The sequence below is a fragment of the Schistocerca americana genome, chromosome 1, assembly GCF_021461395.2.
Source record: "Schistocerca americana isolate TAMUIC-IGC-003095 chromosome 1, iqSchAmer2.1, whole genome shotgun sequence".
NCBI lineage: Eukaryota > Metazoa > Arthropoda > Insecta > Orthoptera > Acrididae > Schistocerca > Schistocerca americana.
Window position 1 is genome coordinate 330939626 of NC_060119.1, and position 10475 is coordinate 330950100.

General features: G+C 41.8%; 1 pseudogene; it reads right to left on the reverse strand.

Moving 5' to 3' along the window:
- Positions 1-1177: 1177 nt before the first annotated feature.
- Positions 1178-1706, reverse strand: LOC124625814 (annotated as a pseudogene).
- Between the last annotated feature and the right edge of the window lie 8769 nt (positions 1707-10475).

Sequence of the window (10475 nt, forward strand, 5' to 3'; positions counted from 1 at the left end):
AATTTTACTATTGCAATGCGCATTATGCATTTCAATATTAAATGATAATCGAAGGCAAATGCTTAGTATATGCTTGCTGTTGCTTGTTGTGAAGAAATGGTGACAGGACTCTAGGTACCCGTTTGGACAAATTTCTGCTGATTCATAGTAATGACATTAAGCATTTCCCCTTGGTAATGGTGTAACGCTGAAACATGTAAAGAGTATTTGAATAACAAAATAGCCACTTTGTCTCTCAGCGCTTTTATGCAAATTGTAACTTATACCGTTTAGCATCAGCCTGGTCACTTCTCAATAACTCTCGGTACACAAGCTATCCATTTCAATAAAAATGCTTTAAAAATGCAAAAGGGGAACAGTTGACTGAATGATCACAGTTCAAACGAATAAAATTGTCATAACTGTGCTACAAGACAAACGTCAAAAGGTATTACATAGGAACTGTAAATAAGTAATGATAATCGTACAGACCAAAGTGAATTTGAAAACATTTACAAAGGACACGTCTCTCTCTCTCTCTCTCTCTCTCTCTCTCTCTCTCACACACACACACACACACACACACACACACACACACAAGAGTAAAGGTTTGCGTACTTTGAAGCATAAGAGTTTAAAAAGCATTATGAATTGCGCACATCATATATGACACAAAATGAGGTACACTGGAATTTGTGCTTAAGATTTTCAAATGGGAGTACTGTTTGCCAAATATTATTGCAAACGTGACTCATTCATATAGAAAAAATGAACACTGAAATTACTGTCAGTATAAATTACGCTATTAAAAGATCTTAATGATAACAAAAACTTCTACAATGAGGACAACTATTTATAATAATAACAATAAAATTTCGTATCAAAACGCATGCGAGCGTCAATCTTCTCTATTTCCTTTACGCAGTTTTTCGGTTTGACGAGGAAAACTTCAAATTCTTTGAAAAAAAAAAAAAAAAAAAAAAAAGGACAAAAGATTGAGAGGAAATCACACTGGAAGTATAAGCAGCTTACAAGCTTCAACAACCATGGCAAATGTAAAGAAGAGTTACATGCTCATGATATGCAATCTTGGGAAGAGATTAGATAAATTTTAATATTAAAAGAAATATAGCTATAAGTTAAAGTAATTAAACCTCTACAGCAAACAGAATCTCTTCTTTTTGTGGATTCTTCTCAATCATTCTCGTTTTTCTCGTCCTGCGTCTTCCTTATCTTTTCTGATTTCTCGTACAAGGTTACAGAATGAGTCGTCAACACTCATACGTGTTTTTGCTGATGTTTCGACGAAGGGTATTCCATACTACTTCGCTATTTCGCGTGCTTGGCTTGTGTAAATTACCCACGGTGGTAGATCACAATAATTCTCAACTAAAATCATTGGGACTTCCTCTACATCCTCAACGCACTTTATCTGCTCGCGATAAGTTCCAATATCTTCTAAGTATTTTGCACTGTTAACAGCAAAATCTACAAGAACACCTTCACCATGCCTCATATATTGGCCTCTCATAGCACTATATTGTTTTTGACCTGCTGAGCCCAATATGTCTAGCAAACACGTCTCTCCGTCAGTCAAAACCTGTTTCCGCAAAAATCTTCAATTGTAGTGTCATATTCTTCCACGAAATGATTTTGTAGTAGTTGAATTGTCAATGCACTTTCCCAACGCCACCTGCATCCGCAACCACCAGTTTGCATTCAATCATTCTCGAAGATGTAAAGCAAGCATAGCAGTACCGAAAACGTACAGTTGTGAAAACCTCTTTTGCAACATAATTGGAATATATCACACTTCAATAATAACTTTTCCGTCGCTCTCATTTTCATTTCCACAGACAATGTTCTGCCACCTCAAATACGCACCCGGGACCGAAGCCGTTTTGATTATTAATCCAAAAAAGGCTACCTCTACACATAGGTCTTTATTGCTAGCCAGGCCGAGAAACAGGTGAGCTGAACGAACTTATTCTTCCCGTTGGTAGTGTAATTGAGGACTGAGTAACGCTGCAGAATATGTCTGTCAGTTGAGTGGCGGTCGACTTACTTCCTGGAGTGAGTCAGTGTTAACCTCTTTGATTTATCGGCTATTCCGGTCTGGATTGTGAATATCAGCCGATGGACAAACAGTAATAGACAATGATAATAGTATGAAATTAGAATTATATATTAATGCCTTCAGCGGGGACAGGTGAAAATGTGTGCCCTGACAGGGACTCGAACCCGGGATCTTCTGCTTACATGGCAGACCGAGGTCACAGAGCTTGGGACGATTGCAGGGACTATTTCGCGCACGCCCCCCGCGAGACCCACATTCTCACCTTATACGTCCACACACTACATTCGTAGTGTCCGTATCCAACCCACTCATTACTCGTGGAAGACATTCTTACCAATTCTCGTAAAAGCTCGGGTAATGTGTGCATCCGCACAGAAGAAGAAGGTCATGGCCGGTACTGCCAGAACTATATACTTATATGGATATTCTAATGGCGCTCAATACAAACTTTGGGCACTTGACAATGGCTTTTTGCGTAAGGTCCGTTCATTCCCAGTTTGACCATGAGTGACTCTTCTGAAAATATTTCTCTATCGGACTTCGTAGATCGAATAATTCCAAAGCAGTGGCTCGTGCTGGACCACTCATAAAATTTGTAACACGGAACGTTTATCCATGCCAAGACGACGTTTAACTGGAACAATAGCTTGTAATATAAATGAAACACATGATTAAGTAATATCACTGTATTCACAAATTATTACACTAAATTAAATTACATAGACACTGACATTAATTCTGTTGCTGTGTGTAACTACGAGCACGCCTAGTGAGATTGCGTCTCAATAAAATAGAATAATAGCGGCGTGACAAATAATTATTTGCAGCGATGGCAGATATGCGTCCGATCTGGACCGTTACAAGAACAAAAAAGGTGCCGTCTTCTCGGCAAGACAACTAAACTGCGTAATTATTCTAATGTTTCAGTGGTTTCACGCCACAATAGATACAACCGCTTAAACTAATTAGTATCTTTAGTAATTCTTTATTTATATTCAAAACTTATACGTACGTTTTTGCAATATATCAACGCCCCTCCCGCTAAATTCACTCGATATTTTTTGTCACTTAGATAAAATATCTGAGTGATTCTCACTGAAGAAATGACGTAGAAAATTGATGGTTTTGAATCCAGGAAGCTCATTCAACCGAAACTCTAGATTTATGGTGCGAATTCTCTGTCTTATCTTTGATTAGGACGACAAGAAATCGCAGCCGCTATAATTGTGTGTTGGCTTAATGGTGAAGTACTCGCCCTTTAATGGGAATATTGCGTTAGCTTTCGACTCTAATCTCCTGTGAAATAACCCCCCACCCCACCCCCCGTAGCCAGATCGACAATAAATAAATAAAGCTTAAGACATTTGCTCCTGCCGGCCGAAGTGGCCGTGCGGTTAAAGGCGCTACAGTCTGGAACCGCAAGACCGCTACGGTCGCAGGTTCGAATCCTGCCTCGGGCATGGATGTTTGTGATGTCCTTAGGTTAGTTAGGTTTAACTAGTTCTAAGTTCTAGGGGACTAATGACCTCAGCAGTTGAGTCCCATAGTGCTCAGAGCCATTTGAACCATTTGAACATTTGCTCCCCCATAGCTTTTGTCGCTGCTTTGATTCTGTACACTGTACATCCAAAGACGAAAAACCTGCAGAATTGTACATTTGTTAATGTCTGCTTTTTTGCTTCTGTCAATTTTATGGACTTAATTGTATTACTGAATGCTTTATTAACTTGGTTTAGTTATGTATTTTCCTGTTATATTTGCATGTTTTCGAGCTGATCCATCCTGTAGCGGTACTTCAATATGACTGTGGGCTGAACGTAGAAACAGATCGTTTCAATACAGCTCACACTGAATAGCGTTTTCTCCTTTCTTTATTGATCCAACAGATAAAAATAAAAATTAAGCAGCTGCAGTATAGTTTCTCACATTACCCAGAACAGTCTGACTGTCCTCAGGTGCTTTTTCGTCTTCACGCCAGTAGAAAATACACATTGAAACGCCAAATAAACCGATATAGGCATGCGTATTAAAATACAGAGATATGTAAACAGGAAGAATACTGCGGTGCGGTCGGCCACGCCTATATAAGACAACAAGCTTCTGGTGCAGTTGTTATATCGGTTACTGCTGCTACAATGGCAGGTTATCAAGATTTAATTGAGTTTGAGCATGATGTTATAGTCGGCGCACGGGCGATGGGACACAGCATCTCCGACGTAGCGATGAAGTGGGGATTTTCCCGTACGTCAATTTCTCCATTGTACCGGTAAAACATCAAATTTCCGACATCGCTGCGGCCGGAGAAACATCCTGCAAGAACGGGACCAACGACGACTGAAGAGAATCGTTGAACGTAATAGAAGCGCAAATCTTCAGCAAACTGCTGCAGATGTCAATGCTGGGCCATCTACAAGTGTCAGCGTGCGAACCATTCATCATCTACAGTAGATGGGGTTTCGAAACCGAAGGCCCACTCGTGTATCCTTGATGACTGCATGACACACAGCTTTACGCCTCGCCTGGGTCCATTAACACTGACTGACATTGGACTGTTGATGAATAGAAACATATTGCTGCGTGGGACGAATCTCGTTTCAAATTGAATCTTACAGATGGACGTTTACGGATATGGAGACAACCTCATGAATCCATGGGCCTTGCCTGTCATCAGGCGTGTGTGCAAGTTAGTGGAGGCTCTTTAACGGTGTGGGCGCTTGCAGCTGGAGTGATATGTGACCCCTGATACGTCTAGATACAACTCTGTCAGGTGACACGTACGTAAGCGTCACTTGCATCCATTCATGTCCATTGTGCATTCCGGCGAACTTAGGCAATTCCAACAGGACAATGTGACACCCCCCACGTCTAGGATTGCTACAGAGTGCCTCCAGGAACACTGTTTTGAGTGTAAACACTTCCGCTGGCCACCAGACTCCCCCCAACAAGAACATTATTTAGCACGTCTGGGATGCCTTGTAACGTGCTGTTCAGAAGAGATCTCCACTCCCTAGTACTCCTACGGATTTATGGACAGCCCTGCAGGGTTTATGGTGTCAGCTCCCTCCAGCACTGCTTCAGACGTTAATCGAGTCCATGCTACGTCCTGTTGTGGCACTTCTGCTTGCTCGCGGGGGCCCTACAAGATATTAGGCAGGTATACCAGTTTCTTTCGCTCTTCAGAGTACTTCGTCTCCTTTCGTGTTATGCTGCGGAACAGACACTAAAGCTGTGCAGTTCAGAACAACAATAAGGGCGATGGGTCTCACAAATTCTTTTATCTAATGTGCAAGTGTACATGGGTAAACTTTATAATGTATTAAATAATACATAAAATAAATAATAATGTAGAGTAAATGTGTTATAGCTTGGAAACCATTCGGAATAGGACATCCATCTATATGAAGAAACAGACGCATACAAAGAATGGTATTCTTCGCGTTTCTTAAGAATGCTAATGAAATTTTGAAACCTAGGACATGCCATTTTTAGCCATATTAACGTAGTTACTTAATATATTTAACAAGCATATAGCTTCAAATTTTTCGTATTTACTGCATTTCGAAATACATACGTATTTTGCAAATTACAGTACATACCAATCGTACCACTAACTAAATGAATTCAGAATGTCGGACATTCTGCGCATGCTTGAAAGTCACCTGCCTCCTGCGTTTTGTTTCTGACTATAACGGAAACCACGAAAGCAACAAGTGGGTTTGCGCGAGCATCGGTCCCCGTCGTAGAATGGAAGTACTAAGAGAAGTCGCGTTCTGCCAGTGGGTAAGACTGCTTGAAAACAGCGGTGTGGCGGTAACAGTAGAACACTGGGAGCCACACAGCTAAGCTTTTGAAACGTTTAGTTCCGGAATGCGCTGCAACATCCCTGTAGTTCTACAGCTGATCGCGCGTTCCTTGTCCACCCTGTTGCAATTTATTGTTTGCATCCATCGATTCGTTCAGAAACTGGGTTAGGAATTTTAATGTACTTGACCATTTTCAAAGTGGATACCCATTTCGAGTAGAATGGAGTGCCCGAAGTTGGGAAATTTGTCGCGACAAATGAATTTTGAGGGGCAAGTAGTTGCTACGGGATGTACTGGACGTTAAGGGGCCACCCGTCGGGCGCGTCGAGGCAGAAGCTGCAGTTCACAACGGCCGTAAAGCGGGCACGTTAGTGCAGCGCAACTACCTGCTGCCGCTAAGCGTCGTTATGCGCCGTGAAGAGGACGCCGCAATCGCACGGCGGGAGCTCAGCCCGCCCTCTACTCTCGCGGCGCCTTCCGAAAGCTAATCTGTTTACGGCCGCAGCCTGCAGCCTTTCCCCCGCGATTGGCTGTGTCGCGCCACATTACGAACTGCAACAAGCTAGACGAATGCCGGACATTTCCCACGCAGGACATTTGCCACGCCGGACATTTGCCACACTTGCCCCTTTGCCAGGTAGCTTGAGTAGCGATCCCTCAGGTAAGGGATGCCCTTCCTCGTACTTCTTCTGTCCGCTTTCAAACCGCCGTCTCCACATCTTACTCGATACTACCAGTACGTAAGGGACCTTCTTCTTCGACATCTTGGCGGAATACGGAGCTTCTTTTCCGAAATCGAAATATTTATAACTTTTGGGAAACGAAAGCAATTCCGACGATTATGTCAGTATGTAATTAGTTCTTCCAAGTACAAATATAGATACCTCTGTCTGTACGGTAGCTTCCTTTCACGCTTACTGATTGCGATAGTCCATCGCCATGAGAGATGAGAGCAACAAGAAAGGAACGGTGTAAAGAGAATGCGAATATACGCTAATCATTTCTTTTTTATCACTGCATTTGTGCCTACTTTAATTACTACACCTGCATGCCCAAAAGACAATAAGGAAAGAAGAAATAGGTACGAGAATGTTTGAAAAGAAGAACGACATACTCCATATTAATTTACTCTCAAAAATCCGATATCCCTTCCGGCGAAACGTTAGTTAATAAAGTGTAGCGGGACAATGTTCAAAACATGACTGAAAGTACGTTCGTAAACAGAGATAAGAACATATATGATGACATGTCATCTAAAGTCGACGTACAATTTTAAAATGTTAGAAATAAGGAAATGAAGTAATACAGAATGCTATGCCTGTAACGTACGATCTTGTTTTACATTGTTTAGCTCTGGTATTTACAAGGTCACAGAGAAAGCATTGTGGGTTTTGGAGGGAAAAGCCGTAATTGTAATGATCTCCACTACAACAGAAACAAGAAGCACAACTTAATGAAAAATAATGTAATGTGTGTCCCAGCTCACAAGCAACATTGAAGCAGGTAGTTCCTGTGACTTAATATGGACAGAGGTTATATTCGAACACCGGAATAATTTAATAACTGGCTCCTTTTACCGACCCCGGGTCTCAGATGAAACAGTTGCTCAACATTTCAAAGAAAACTAAAGTCTCGTCTCAAATAGGTACCCCACTCATACAATAATACTTGGCAGTGACTTCAATCTACCTTCCGTATGTTGACAAAAATACATTTTCAGGCCCTATTGTAGATAGAAAACAACTTCCGTAATTATTCTAAGTGCTTTTTTTAAATTAATTTGAACAAATAGTTTACGAGGCCATTCAAATTGTAAATGGTTACGAAAACACACTTGACGTCTTAGCCACAAATAATCGTGACCATCATGACGGATACAGGGATTAGTGAACACACAGTCGTAGCGAGGATCAATTCCGCAACAAAGAAATTCACTAAAACTAAATGCGAAATACATCTGTTTATAACAGCAACTAAAAATTCGGTTGACGTCTTTCTAAGAGACAGTCTCCAATCCTTCCAAACTATGTAACCGAAGACCAGATGTGGCTTAAGTTCAAAGGAATAGTATCAACAGCACTAGAGAGATTCATACCAATTAAATTAATAACAGACGGAATTGATCCCCCATGGTACACAAAACACGACAGAAAGCTGCTGCAGGAGCACCGAAAAAGGCACGTATAATTTAGACGAATGCAAAATCACCAAGATTGGCGAAGTTTTACTGCGGCTCGAAATTTGCTGCGGATTTCAATGCGAGATGCATTTAATAGTTTCCACAACGAAAGTCTCTCTAGAAATGTGGCGGAAAATCCAAAGAGATTCTGGTCCTATGTTAAGTAAACCAGCGGAAAGGCTCAGTAAGTACCTTTACTGCGGGTCGGGCGACGGGTGAGGAGGAGGAGGAGGAGGAGGGGGAGACCCTTCGGAGCAGGTAAAATCGTGGCAAATGTCTGCCATGGCAAATGTCCGGGGTGGCAAATGTCCGCACACCAGCTGGACACGCACAGCACTAAAGCCTGAGGTGCGCTTAGAAGACAGTACTGAGCCCCATGAAACACCGAACGAAAAATTATGTTGCTGGTTTCTTGACGACAGAAACTAAGACCACAAACAACAAAAATTGGTAGGCTTTTATTTTTTAAGTAAAGCTGTCCTCAAGCTGAAAGTTGGTTTAAAACATTGCAGTACTTTACTAACCATACCCTTAATGTAGATGAGTTACCTACAGTCTAACATAGACTCTGATCCACGAAGCATTTTCACATTTTTCACATTTAATATTTTTGGACGGAGGTAAAGGAAGTGATAAATGATGGGAAAAGTCGTACAATCGACTAGGAATCAGTCTGCCTAACCTTTGCATTTGTCGGCTCATCGGACACAATATTAGTCGTCCCCCACACTGGTAGCTTTTGTTTGCTGTAGATGGGTTGTTGAACTTTTACCAGAAAGTCATGTGACCCTTGACCACTGACATGTATGACTGCAGTGAAGTGGTACATAAATGCAAGTCGATTTTCAAATGGTTCAAATGGCTCTAAGCACTGAGGTCATCAGTCCCCTGGACTTAGAACTACTTAAACCTAACTAACCTAAGGACATCACACACATCCATGTCCGAGGCAGGATTCGAACCTGCGTCCGCACCAGCAACGCGGCTCCGGACTGAAGCGCCTAGAACCGCTCGGCCACAGCGGCCGGCCAAGTCGATTTTGTCAGATCATTGCTGTAATGTGGTCGACGTGGAGAGGTGACAGAATGGCAGAAGAGAGCTGTTGTTGCTGTTCTTGCAACAGGAAGGTGATGTGTCGTTCAACAGGATAATGCTCGCCCACACACTACCCGTGAAATTTTGCGTATTCTGCAAAACGTGCAGAATCTTCTCTGGTCAGTACGATCTCCAGACTCGTCACCAGTCGAGCCCATGTGGGATACGATGGGACCTGAAGTGACTCGTACGACTCATCAGTCAAGATTAGAACTAAAAGAACAGGTCGAGCAGGCGTGGCATAACGTATCCCAGGAAAGTATTCTCCGTCTGTACGATCGTCTTGATGCCAGAGTCAGCGCCTTCACTGCCACTCGTGGAGGCTATACCATGTACTAATATGGGTGTTTCAGCATGAGTCGATGTCTGGTAGCTCAGAATCGTTTCTTCTATTGATATGCAAACGTAATCATTTCATGTACTCAATATGCACTGTTGCAACAACAAATCTTATACGATTTGGAAACCTATAAAAGAGTGCATTAATTTTTTTCCGGCAGCGTGTATTTCAGCTATAAAAGCGAACGTCACATGCTTAAGATGAAGAGGTAGAGGTAGAAAAGAGTGCATGAGGGCTTTGAACGGATAGCTCCAATGATAGAGAGACTTGTAAATCTAATAATGGTGGGGAATTGGTTTACTACAGTAGCGGAAGAAGTAAAAGGCGGATTTACAGGGGAGATTGGGCCTCTGCATAGGAATGAGAGAGGAGAAAAGACTCCTTTAATGCTGCAGTAAACTGTAACTACTAACAGGAAATACACCGTTTAAAGTTCAAAATTCTCAAGGGGGGAACTAACCCTTGGAAAAGCCCAGGAGACAGAGGATGATTCTAGCTGTTCTACGTTATGATGACACAGAGAATCGACATGCGAATAATGGGTTATTGGTCATACCAGTGAGCAGATATAGACTCTGATCACAATTTGACATTAAAGAGTAGGCTGAAGTTTAAGAGAAGTGTCATGAACAAATAATGTACAAGAAATTGTGGTGTGCATTCGAAGTTCTCTGAGGCTGTTGTTATTGTAATAGTGAGTAGTACAGTAGGCACTTAAGCTGAGAAAGAATAGAGATATCAGAAAAAACACAAAATTTGAACAAACAAGCACTGGCATAAGAAAGGTAACTGTGCATAAATTAAGGTAACAGAGTGTAAGATCGCAAGAACTATGTTCCTTACATAAAGTCATTAAAGATCACCTAACTCACGTTGAGCGAACAGTAGGGCTCAACAAAATGACTGACAAGGAACAATGCATCTTGTAGAGCACATAGTATGGACGCATTGGAATAATTAATGTTGAGTGATGGTTTTAAAGTAATTCACACGACATGAAAA